The following is a 12,227-nucleotide window of genomic DNA, read 5'->3' on the forward strand; positions in this document are numbered from 1 at the left end:
CAGTGATATGGGGAATGAGAGGCACAGCCTCTATCACATCGCAGTGGGCTTTCCTCAAATGCCACAAACTGATGCAAACACACTCGATCCAGATCAAATGGTCGCCAGGCTATACAGGGATCGAAGGGAATGAGCGTGCGGATGCATTTGCTAACAAAGGGACAAGAAAATCAGCCTCAGGGTATGCGAATCGATCTATAGCAAGCGATATCCGTTCTATAGCAAAAACTGCTATGGAATCGGCAGCACAGATGTAATGAATCAAACAGATATCAACGCTCTCCAAACAATACCAGAAATGGAACCCAAAGAGTACAAATAAATGCTCTAAGGAACTAAAACTCTCATAAGCAACTCTCCACTATATATTAGCGATCCGCTCAATATATAACAACTTCGAAAACTATCATCAACGATTTAAATACAAGGAAGCAACAATCCACTGCTTATATAGAGTATTCAAATCCCTTGAGCATATTGTGTATTGCCACAAAGTCCTTGCGATCTATAAAACCTGGCCTCCAGATATCAAGCCTAAATACTCATTCTGCAATCAAATAGTTCAAGAACGACTATTGAAACAGCTAATGTATATACTAGCCAAATTCACTAAATTCATTATTATAACAGATTTCTATAAAAGTATATACTCTAAAATACTATCAGAAGAATAGAAAGAGAGAAGGAAAGGGATTGATTGATCCAGGCGAATATAAGTAGGGAGTAGAAGGGGATAGATTTAGAAAAGCTATGTAGAAGAAAATTGAAGCATACAGTATACTATATTACAATAGAATATATATAAAAACTATCCTTACAGAATAAAGCAGCTTTCAAACAAATACTATATAGGAGATCGGAAAGCATGTACAAAGGCGTTCAGAGGATTAAGATAAAGATGCAAGTGCACTAGCTATCGCTTGGGAGGCTACTAAGGGTATTGAGACCCCATCCCTAGGAAAGGGGGATCATATAAATTAGAAGATCATCCCGCAGTTAGCCCACCGTAATGCCCCCTGGGAGGCTCGCCTATACGGCCCGGTTGAAAATTACTAATAATAATAATAATAATAATAATAATATATCAATATATCGGATATAATAACAGATAGGATGATAAACCCTTAGTGAGAATAATATTCGAAAGATTCAAGGACATGCTAGAATTGAGATAATAGAGATACAGAAAATCAGGGAAATCAAAGGTAATAACTCCTATAGGGGAGTGTTAAAAGGAATAGAAGTTACCGGTGCTAAGCATATATAGTGATTAGTAATACGGTTACCTAAACGAGCTAGATTAGACGAACCATAGACAGGCATATTGATCCTTTTATATAATACTATAAGGAGATCAATATACTTACACATATAATAATATAGTCAACATAGAGGCCTCTTCCACTCAATCTTCTAATATATTTTAATATTAAAGAAAAAAGCTATATTAATTGATTTTTGATTTAATAAAAGATTTAAATATTTTAATCTTTAGGATTTATTGATATCAAAATGATTTCTATTTAGATTTCCTTTTTTAAAAATTAATTTAATAATATTATAGATTATAAAAGCTTTTTTCTTGAAATTTTTCATATTATAATAATAATTTTATAATCAGAATTTCATTATATATTATAAAACTAAGATTTAAATAATTTCAAAAATATAATTCTTAAAATAAAAGATTTATTCAAAGGATTTCTTTTAATTAATCTATAGTTTATATATTTCAATATTTAATAGTGTTGGTATCACCATGGGGATGGTGAAGTAATATAGTACTAATGATTCACACTGTTGTAATATTGCTTCCTGTTCTAAAAGCTAAAGGCTACGAAACGTACGATATAGTGTTGGTGTGCTAGCGCCTGCACTAGTGCGATCACATGGCTCCTGTCACATGATCCCTGTCCCAACACTGGCAACTCTCTAAAGTTGTCGGGTCGTATCCTTTCTAGCTAATCCCTCTCTCTGTGAAACCATCTGTGCTACTAATCCCTTTCACACACTCTCTCTCTTTCTCTCTCCCTCTCCCGCTCCCTCTCCCTCTCCCTCTCCCTCTCCCTCTCCCTCTCCTCTCCCTCTCCTCTCCTCTCCCTCTCCCTCTCCCTCTCCCTCTCCCTCTCCCTCTCCCTCTCCCTCTCCCTCTCCCTCTCCCTCTCCCTCTCCCTCTCCCTCTCCCTCTCCCTCTCCCTCTCCCTCTCCCTCTCCCTCTCCCTCTGCCCTCTCCCTCTCCCTCTCCCTCTCCCTCTCCCTCTCCCTCTCCCTCTCCCTCTCCCTCTCCCTCTCCCTCTCCCTCTCTCTCTCTCTATGAAACCATCTTTCACATAATCCTTATCCCAATCAATCCTATTCCATTTGTGGAAAACCATTTTCTTTATCTTTATTATTTAGATAAAGCCAATTCCTATATTATAATAGCTAGGCAAAAACAAGTTAAAGAGTATACTTGTCTCCACCTCCTTCTATACCTCCTCCTATACCTTCTCTTCTATTACTATTCTCATTTCCATTATATCCTCTTTATAAAAAACCTTTTTCTTTACCTTTATTTTCTTTTTCTTTATCCTTATTCGAACTATTCTTATTATTTGACAAACTATTATCTGATAGTGGTGCTGGATTTTCGGAAAGAGGGGGTTCCGGTAGTGACACTAGATTTTCGGAAAAAGGGGGTTCCGGTAGTGATGAATTTTCGGAAAGAGGAGATTCTGAATTGATTTGTTGAATAGATATTTCGAAAAGAAAGGGTTCTGATGTTATTCTGTTTAATATGCTTATAGATCGGAATGAAAACTCTTTATTTTCAAGTATATCAGCGATCTCTTTGTCTGTCCATATTCTGTATAGTAATCGAATTGCATCAACTAAAGCTTTGTAAACAGATTATATTGTATAAATGCGATGCTTTGTAACAAATAAGCCATATAAGCATAGCTTATATCAAAGCTTGTATAGCAAATGCATGCCGAAAGCTTGAAAATGCTCTGATATGAAATATTTGAATGTTTGAAAATAATCTGATCATAATTCGTTGTCGAAATAGCTTTTTCGCTGATATTCGTATAGCTTGTATTTGCAGAAATCTCTAATCTCCTTTATATTCGCTTCAGCAAGATCAATAGGGTAATCTGGCTATCTCTTAGCCAACTTTTTATCTTTACGTTTCAGTTTGTGCTTTATGGAATCGTCTTCGTATAATCCTGTTATATTGATAGATAGCAGATAGGAAATAAAATGAGGTACCGAAATATAACTTTGCCAAAATTTGGCAAACTTGTTGCTTTTTCATAGAAAATGTGTGTTTGCTTGGCTTGAGCTGATAGTTATTGGTTTGTACTTTTCAATATATATTGTTTTGAAGAATAAAATGTAGACTAAGGTTAAATATAAGGATCGTCATTACATTGCTGACTAAACTTGGTTTTTGTTAGTATTAAACTATATTGGATTAATGCTGAATGTAAGAATTGCTGTCACGTTGCTGACGGTCCTTATTCATATAAGGGCAGGTATCAAATCATGTTGCTTTGATACAAGAGCTTATGCCTCTTCAGAGAAATATTAATCTTAGTCATAAATTCATGTTGTATTTGAAATTAAGGTGCCAGGCTTCTGATTTGTGATATCACTAATCAGTGTTGGTATCACCATAGGGATGGTGAAGTAATATAGTACTAATGATTCACACTGTTGTAATATTGCTTCCTGTTCTAAAAGCTAAAGGCTACGAAACGTACAATATAGTGTTGGTGCGCTAGCGCCTGCACTAGTGCGATCACATGGCTCCTGTCACATGATCCCTGTCCCAACAAATAGAATTCATTTTAAAAAGATTATAATATTCAAAGCTTTAATATTAAATATAAAATTTAAATTCATTTTAAAATTCATTTTTAAGTTTTTTTTTAAAATAATAAATATTAGAAGATTGGGTGGAAGAGGCCTCTATATTGACTATATAGTTACGCGTGTAAGTATATTGATCTCCCTATAGTATTATATGAGGGGATCAATATGCCTATCTATAATTCGTCTAATCTAGCCCATTTAGGTAGCTATATTACTAATCACTATATGTGCTTAGTATTGATAACTTCTATTCCTTTTAATACTCCTTTATAGGAATTATCATCTTTGATCTCCCTGATTTTCCGCACTTCTATTGTTTCAATTTCAGTATGTTTTTGAACCTTTCGAATACTACTCTCGCTAAGAGTTTAGTCATCTTATCTATTACTATATTCGATATATTGATGTAACTAGTTATTACCTTTTCTTTTTCAGTAAGATTCTTGATGAAGTGGTAGTATATATCGATATGCTTTGATTGTTTATGTAAATGTGGGTTCTTGGTTAAAGTAATTGCTCTTTGGTTATTATCTAATAGTTGAATAGTATTTCTATATGTAAATATATATTCAGTCTTTCCAAAATCTTTGAATACTTGAACTAATCATTTCTCTTGCTTGGTGAATATTATTATTGATATGTATTCGGACTCAGTACTTAATATCGCTATTGAATTCTACTTCTTATTAATTCATGATATTAATCTGCTATAGAATATAGCAACTTCCCCAGAAATATTTTTCTGATTATATTGATTATTTGCCTAGTTTGTGTTAATGAAGACTTTTATAATATTTATTGGTAGATTGTATTCCTTTGCAATTTGGTATTGTATTCCCTCGGGTCTGTATTTGAGTTTCTAAGTGATCGTAGCTCTCAGGTATTGCATTAAGTTCTTTACTCCTATTCTATGGCATTTCGCTAGCTTTGCTATGTATTGTAATAGTTAGCCTAATACAAAGGAGATATCTGGTCTTGTATATACCATTAAATAAATGAGACTATCTATGACTTGTTGGTATTTAGTAATATCAATCAGTTCATTGTCTTCTGTAGCAGGTTATAGGTATGAGTAATTAGTAGCAGGTATTTTCTTAATATGATATTAAGCGTATGAGATTCCGAATTTTGTGAGTATAGCTTCCAGATATTCTTTTTGGTTCAATATAAGAGATCTGTTTGCTCGATCTCTTATAACCCTAATATCTAGAATCTTGCTAATCTTCTTTAGGTTCTTAATATTGAAGTGTAATGAGAGTATTATAGAAAATCAATTAAATTAATCTTTTAAGGTTAAAAAAGCAATTATATTATCGATGTATATTAGCAGATTGAGTTGACGAGCAGTATATATATAGAGATACAGATTAATGAGATTTTGGGTAAAGCCTTAATTGATCAATTGAGACTTTAGAAGTTGATTTTAATCTTGTTTAGTTTGTTTAAGGTTATACAAGTTTTTCAATATATATAAGATATATCCATTTGATATTTTGAGTCTTTAAAATAGTATAAGGTATATTTCTTTTTTGAAATGGAATTCTGTAAAAGTATTTTTTATATCGAAATATTAGTATTTCGAGTTTTCTTTAGTAATGATTGCTAAGAACAAGCAGAATATATTAAGTTGTATTGTAGAAGCAAAGGTTTTGTTATAATCTTTTCCGAGAATTTGATTAAAACCTTTTATTACTAATTGTACCTTGAATCTCTCAATCTTATTATCCTTTATTTTTATTATAAATATCTATTTATTGAAACAAGGTTTTCTTTTTTCAATAGAATATATTCTTTTCAAATATTATTTGTAATCAATGAATTAATCTTTTCTTTAATAGCTTACTTCTATTTTTCTCTATATTTAGGGTCCGAGATCACTTGATAATATGTAATAGAAATAGGGATTCCTAGAATCTGTTCTGTAAGGAAAACTGTATCCTCGTCTGTAGGGTTTCCTAAGATTACTTATAGGTTTTCAAATAGTTTTTATTTTAATATTTGTATTGATTCTTAATATAAGTAATATAAAGATTATAGTATATTCAATAACATTTCTATCTAGATTTACTATAAGTATTACTATTATTACTCTAATCAGTTTCTAGATATACTTATCTGATCCATTATTATCTCGCTTATATTTTCAAAAAAAGTATTTTTCAGGAATATCTATATCCATAAGTGTGATTGGGATTTCAATTAAGAGTTGAGTTGTAAATACAGTATCTGATATCTCTGTCTTTATTATTCCTGGAGGTAATATTGGATTCTCAAATAAATTAATTTTGATAATATTCTCTTCACTATTTTTATTAAATTTCTGGATATTATTTATCTTAAATACATTAGGGATTATTACCTTTAGAGTTTTGGGGATAATAATATCTTGTAATGAATCAAATGGGTATTCTGATTTCTCTTGTACTTTGTAAGGTCTATCTCTAGATTTTCTATTAGGAACAATATTCTCTGTATCTTGAGGATCTAATACTGAGTTCCTTATTCTCAAGTCTAGATCTCCTCCCTTTTTGGATTTGTCTATGATCAATAGGAAATAGCGGTTTCCTCGTAATGATCTTGGGAATAGGCCAGCGATATCAAAGTGAATAAGCTCTAGTCTTTTTGTCTTGTAGAGACTGAGTTGTTTCGGGATTAGATTCTTTATCTTGATAAGCATACAAACTTTGTATACAGGGATCTTGAATAAGACTTTGATTGGCTTTCCCAATATAATAACTTTATAAAGATTCTGTATTTTCTTTAAACCAAGATAATTAAATCGTTTATACTATAATAAATAAGTTTCTAGATTCTTTTTAGTCTTATCTGAAAAGATATCTAGAATAATCTCATTTAGCTTAATATTATTAATAATCTCTGTATTTGATAAAGCAATATCTTTATATCCTTTTGTGATATTCAAAATCATATAAATTCCTCTATTCATTTTTGCTTTAATAATATTTATTTCATTCTTTCGAAATATATATAATTTGAATTGAACCTACCCTTGAGTTCAGCTTTATAGATCTTCTTGCCAAAAAGGAGATTAATTCCTAATCCCGGTATATATAATATTTTGAGAGTAAAACTATATCCTCATTTTCCAGCTCCATTATAGCAGTATCTATTCGATCACAGTATATAATTCCCTTATCGACTTTTATTATCTTTCTCTTTATTTTTTGATATTTCTAAAGAAAGAAAGTTGGTTAAATATATATAAGGAAATATTAATATCTGTATATTAATGAGAAGAGATAATCTTATAAACAAGCTTTTTGAATATATAATACTTTTTGTTATTAAATTCTTCTTTGCTTTCTAATAAATCAAGATCAACTGGAAAACTCTTATTATATATAAGATAAGCTTAACTGTTTTTCTTAAAGAATGATATTTTGATTATCTTTTTAAGTATTGCTCTCCATTACTAGATTTTATAGTATTTGCAGATCAGAGCTTATATAAATAAGAGATCTTATAATTATATAAAAAGTGTTCTTCTTATTCATACAAATAACAAGCAAAGGATTTTACATTATCATTTTGTTCTTGCTTTTCAAATAACTTAATTCTTTATATTCTTTTTGTTAATCCGGGATTACATACTTTCTATTAATAATATAAGCTTGTTCTGTTTTTTTGATATTGAATTTTTTAATTATAAGATATTTGATTTTATTTCTAATTATTAGTATACTTTGAATATTTATAATATCAATTATTGTTTAATAATCAATTGATAGGCTTCTTATAAAAACTAAAAAGAGAATTTGATTTTTATATAAATCTTTGAATACAGGATTAGCTATATTGAGCTTATATCGATATTCCTTGAACTTATCCTAGACTTTAATAATAATTATCTCCAATTGATTTAAGGGTTTGAAGATAAATATCTAGATTATCGTTAGGTACAAATTTGCTGTAATATTATTTATTCTCGAGTATTTGGATTTCAGGTAATTCTATAATATATATACTATATCGTATTCGTTGACTAATGCTTTATTATTATTGCTAAGCAATCTGTATATATATAAAAGTGTATTAGCTTTGTTCTTTAAATATATAGTTTTTTTTCTCAATATTGAATCTGATATACATTATTATAGCATTTTCAATGATTGAGAAGATCTTAATACTATCGATCTTTATCCCAAGTTTTCTGATTTTTATATAATCCTAAAGCATAAATTCAATTATATAAAATCAATCCTTTCCTTTCAATTATATTTTCATTTGCTGAAATCATTTCTTGTGAATTTCTTGGGTGAGAATTGGAATACATTTGGCTTGCTCCTTGATATTGTTCATTTTGATATCTGTATAGAGAATTTATAGAGTTTTTCCTTTTCCTTCCCTTTTTCTATATAAATAATACTATACAAATTTGTGATTATAAATATATAAATATAGATAACATTACATATTCTTTAACTTTACAAATTAATAGTAATAATTGATTATAATATCACATATGTCACGGGGTGACACTAGCCCTTTCTGTCCTGTCCTGTCCTGCTATATATGTGAGAGTAAGGTAGAACTTCCAGTTCTACCTCCTAGTCTTTTGGGCGTTTAGCTCAGCGGTAAAGCTTCTGAATACTCCCAGAAAGTGATCCCGTGACATTAGGTAGAACTACCCTTGGTTATAAGTGGAGCTGTGTGGGGGGCCCACTTATAGCTTACAAGCCTTCATTGGTTTGGGGGCTAGCATATATAGATCCTGTCTGCCTGTCTGAATGCCTGAGGCATTAGAATCCAGAATCCTGAATCCTGAAACCTCCTAGTAGGTGATGGTATGGAGACCATACCTTAAGAAGGGGGGTGGTGTCACGGGGTGACACTAAGCCCTTTCTGTCCTGTCCTGTCCTGCTATATATGTGAGAGTAAGGTAGAACTTCCAGTTCTACCTCCTAGTCTTTTGGGCGTTTAGCTCAGCGGTAAAGCTTCTGAATACTCCCAGAAGTGATCCCGTGACAACATACTGATTATAAAATAATACCACACACTCTTCAATTCTATAAACTGAATATAAGATAATACCGCGCACTTTTCAGCTCTACAAGCTGAATGTAATATTGATCACATTAATTTATCCAAAGGCTATACTAATCAGGTTTCATAATCTATTAAAAGATTGAATGAAAGAGGCCTCTATATTGACTATATAATTATATATATAAGCATATTGATCTCCTTATAGTATTATATAAGGGGATCAATATGCCTGTCTATGGTTCATCTAATCTAGCCCGTTTAGGTAGCTGTATTACTAATCACTATACGTGCTTAGCACCGGTAACTTCTATTCTTTTAACAATAAAATAATTAGAAAATTCAATAATTTATATTAAATTCAATTCTTATTACTTTTTTAATTTTTTGATTTCTTTATAAGAATAATAATATCAAGGATTTATTAAATATTTTCTAATTTTATAAATAAACTTTAATATATTCTTTATTGAAAATTTATATTTTAAAATTATATATTCTTTTTATTTTATTATTTTAATTAATTTCTATTTTAATAATTTGAAATTTTGAAAAATCAAAATAAATAATATTATTCAATTTTCAAACTAAATTTTATTTTATTTTATTAATTCTTGAATTTTAAACTGATTTTTATTTTAATAATAAAAAACATGTATATAGTAGGAATGTGCATGTAGCAGGGATATCGATTAACACAGCTAGCCATATATCATACTCATCCCCACCTAGACATCAATGTATGAAGATAGGTATGGTGGGTAGTACAGGTCGTACAGTAACATTCTCGGAAGGAAAGTACAGAATTGCCCGATGCCCTGGGAAAGTTTTGTCGACCTCAGTCGGGGCTCATCAACACGCAGGATGAATTCAAATGTTCCATGTGGTCATCTATCTCAAGATATCTATCTTCTGGGGACCCAGGACTGTATCTGTGTCCTTCGAGAATCAAATCATCGATCCCTTCTTGTTGGTCTTCATCTGGCCACCGTGACTACCTCGGCACAGCTATGTTCTCGCTTGTCTGAATATGGATAGAGTTTATCTAACGTTAAGCTCGAACTCGTATACCTACAGTGTAGCAATACAACAAGGACACCTTCTTCAACCCATGAATTTCACTATGTGGTTTCACTGATTTGGGATTCACACGCGACCTAAGCGGTTTGCATTACATTTCGATCCGTAGCAGTTGTGACCATCGGAGAGCCAGGATGCTGAACCACTCATGCATCATAAACTGAGAGTATCGCTGCGATCTCACCACCAAAGAGACTGGCATTGTTGAGATGAAGAATTTGCCCTAAAACTTCGGCAAGTAGCTACGTACTTGACCTTGTTTCATAAAGTTTTCTTACTCGCAAGTATCTCATCCATAACGCAGTTCTGTAAAATTCATATGTTGATCATTCTTGATCTGTGATTGACTTTCTACGAGAGACCTCGAACCCGTATCCGAAGTTAAATCCATATCGAGCGCAAATTACTGTAGAGTTGATCAGTGTCATCTATACTCGTCATCTTTTCTATTGTTCAGCGGTTGCCGTTGATATATATGAGCTTAATATGTATTCAGTTGCCAAGTTTGTGAAAAAGGCTGAGAATATAGATATTCTATATAGATATCAAACACTCTCTGGCCAAAGTAGTCCTGATTGCCTTTGCCATTATTCCCTCTATTGAAAGTACGGTGAGCACCGGACTGGAAAAATAATCAATTCTTTAATCTATATCCGTCGGTCTCGAATTAAAGAAACGAGATTGAAGATCTGTCAAATAGACTACTCCCTAATAGCACTTGTTTTTCATTTTGTACTATCATGCACCATTCCAAGAATTCTCTGCCTCCATAAATCGATTCAAGCCCCCTGTAGTGCCAACATCGATCAGATTTTTGGGATCAACAGGGTTTGTGAAAGCAGTCGAACATGCAAATGCAATCGCACGCAAAATTCGATGGTCTTATCCAAATTTTTGTAAACTGCCCATATTTCAAGCTGCTGTTGCAGTTCTTACAACTCTACGATTGTGTTACGGAAGACTGGATTTGCCGGCCAAGAAAGCTCTACCTGCATAGGCAGCTTGTGATTTGACCAATATTGTTATTGACTGACCAAGTCCAATGATTTGTGTAGACAAACACGTTAGGTGCGAAAGATTCAGCGACTTTAATGGGAATATTAATTATACAAGAGCTGGAATAAAAAGCTTCAATGACTAAAACCAACAACATAAAGCATGATCATATGCAATAAGGATGCGGATACGGATATGGACAAGAAATGAGAGATTGTAGCTCACGAAAACACTTGTCAAGGCAGGCGAATGATGGGGGATAAATTGTAGGTGCAAAAGATGAAAACATGACAAGAGTACATGGGTGATCTCGGGTGGGTGCTAGTGAAGAAAATAATGCTGAGACGCATGTGTAATATCTAAGGAGTTCATCGGCTGCTGCAGGAAGCCCTCAAGGTAGCATCGTGATACTGCCTTCGAGAAAGGGTATGAGGAGGAGGAGGAGGAGGATGAGGGATAGTGGTGAAACTATGAATGATGTATAATGGCTTCTTTTTATATTTTCGTTTATCAACTATGTATCTACACTTTCCGATGATACATGTCTCCTTTTCTTACCTAGTGGGTTGTAACTCAGTGGAAAACTGCGATGATAGAATCAGAATTAGGGTAAGCATATTAGACATACGTCTAGTTTGCTTTCTTTGTTGTTTGAGAATTACTTGCTTGTCATCTCATCGATCGAAGGTTCTTTGAATTGCTATGTTTGCTGAGACTGAAGGGAGAATGGTAAGTGAAATAATCACACAAAATATGACTTATTGATAGATTTTGAAGTATTAGACGTAAATTCAGCCAAGAAGAGAGAAGTCAACCAATGATACGTGCAACAATGTATGACATACAGTTCCTATATCAATACATTTCAAAACATTATCAGCATTTATGTTTTGAGTTTATCCGAGGTGCTTTGAGAAGAAAGTTCAAATTCACTCATATCGTTGACATCTTTTAGCTCTAATCTATCTTTTATCCAACTACCTAGGTAGATCTATTACAGCCTTCCCTAAGACAAGGCGTCAAAACAAACAATTCACTCTTTTCTAACACTTTTTTATGCTTGAATCTCTACTCACTCATTGTCAATATATCAATATTTAAAAGTCAGTTTGATTCACAACTAGTTTGATGTAAATTATACTGCATTAGCTCTCTCCCTTTCTTGTCTTTAAGAAGATACTTTCTATCTATATTGTATAATGAATCTCAGTGATGAAGTTGCCTATGTGGTTTATGATATTAATGGACTTATAGTGACTTGTCTTGTGAATTTCTCTACCCTTGGTTGACTT

This window comes from Botrytis sinoallii (genome assembly GCF_014898435.1).
Source record: "Botrytis sinoallii strain Bc 23 chromosome Unknown BSIN_010, whole genome shotgun sequence".
In the NCBI taxonomy this organism is placed as follows: Eukaryota; Fungi; Ascomycota; class Leotiomycetes; order Helotiales; family Sclerotiniaceae; genus Botrytis; species Botrytis sinoallii.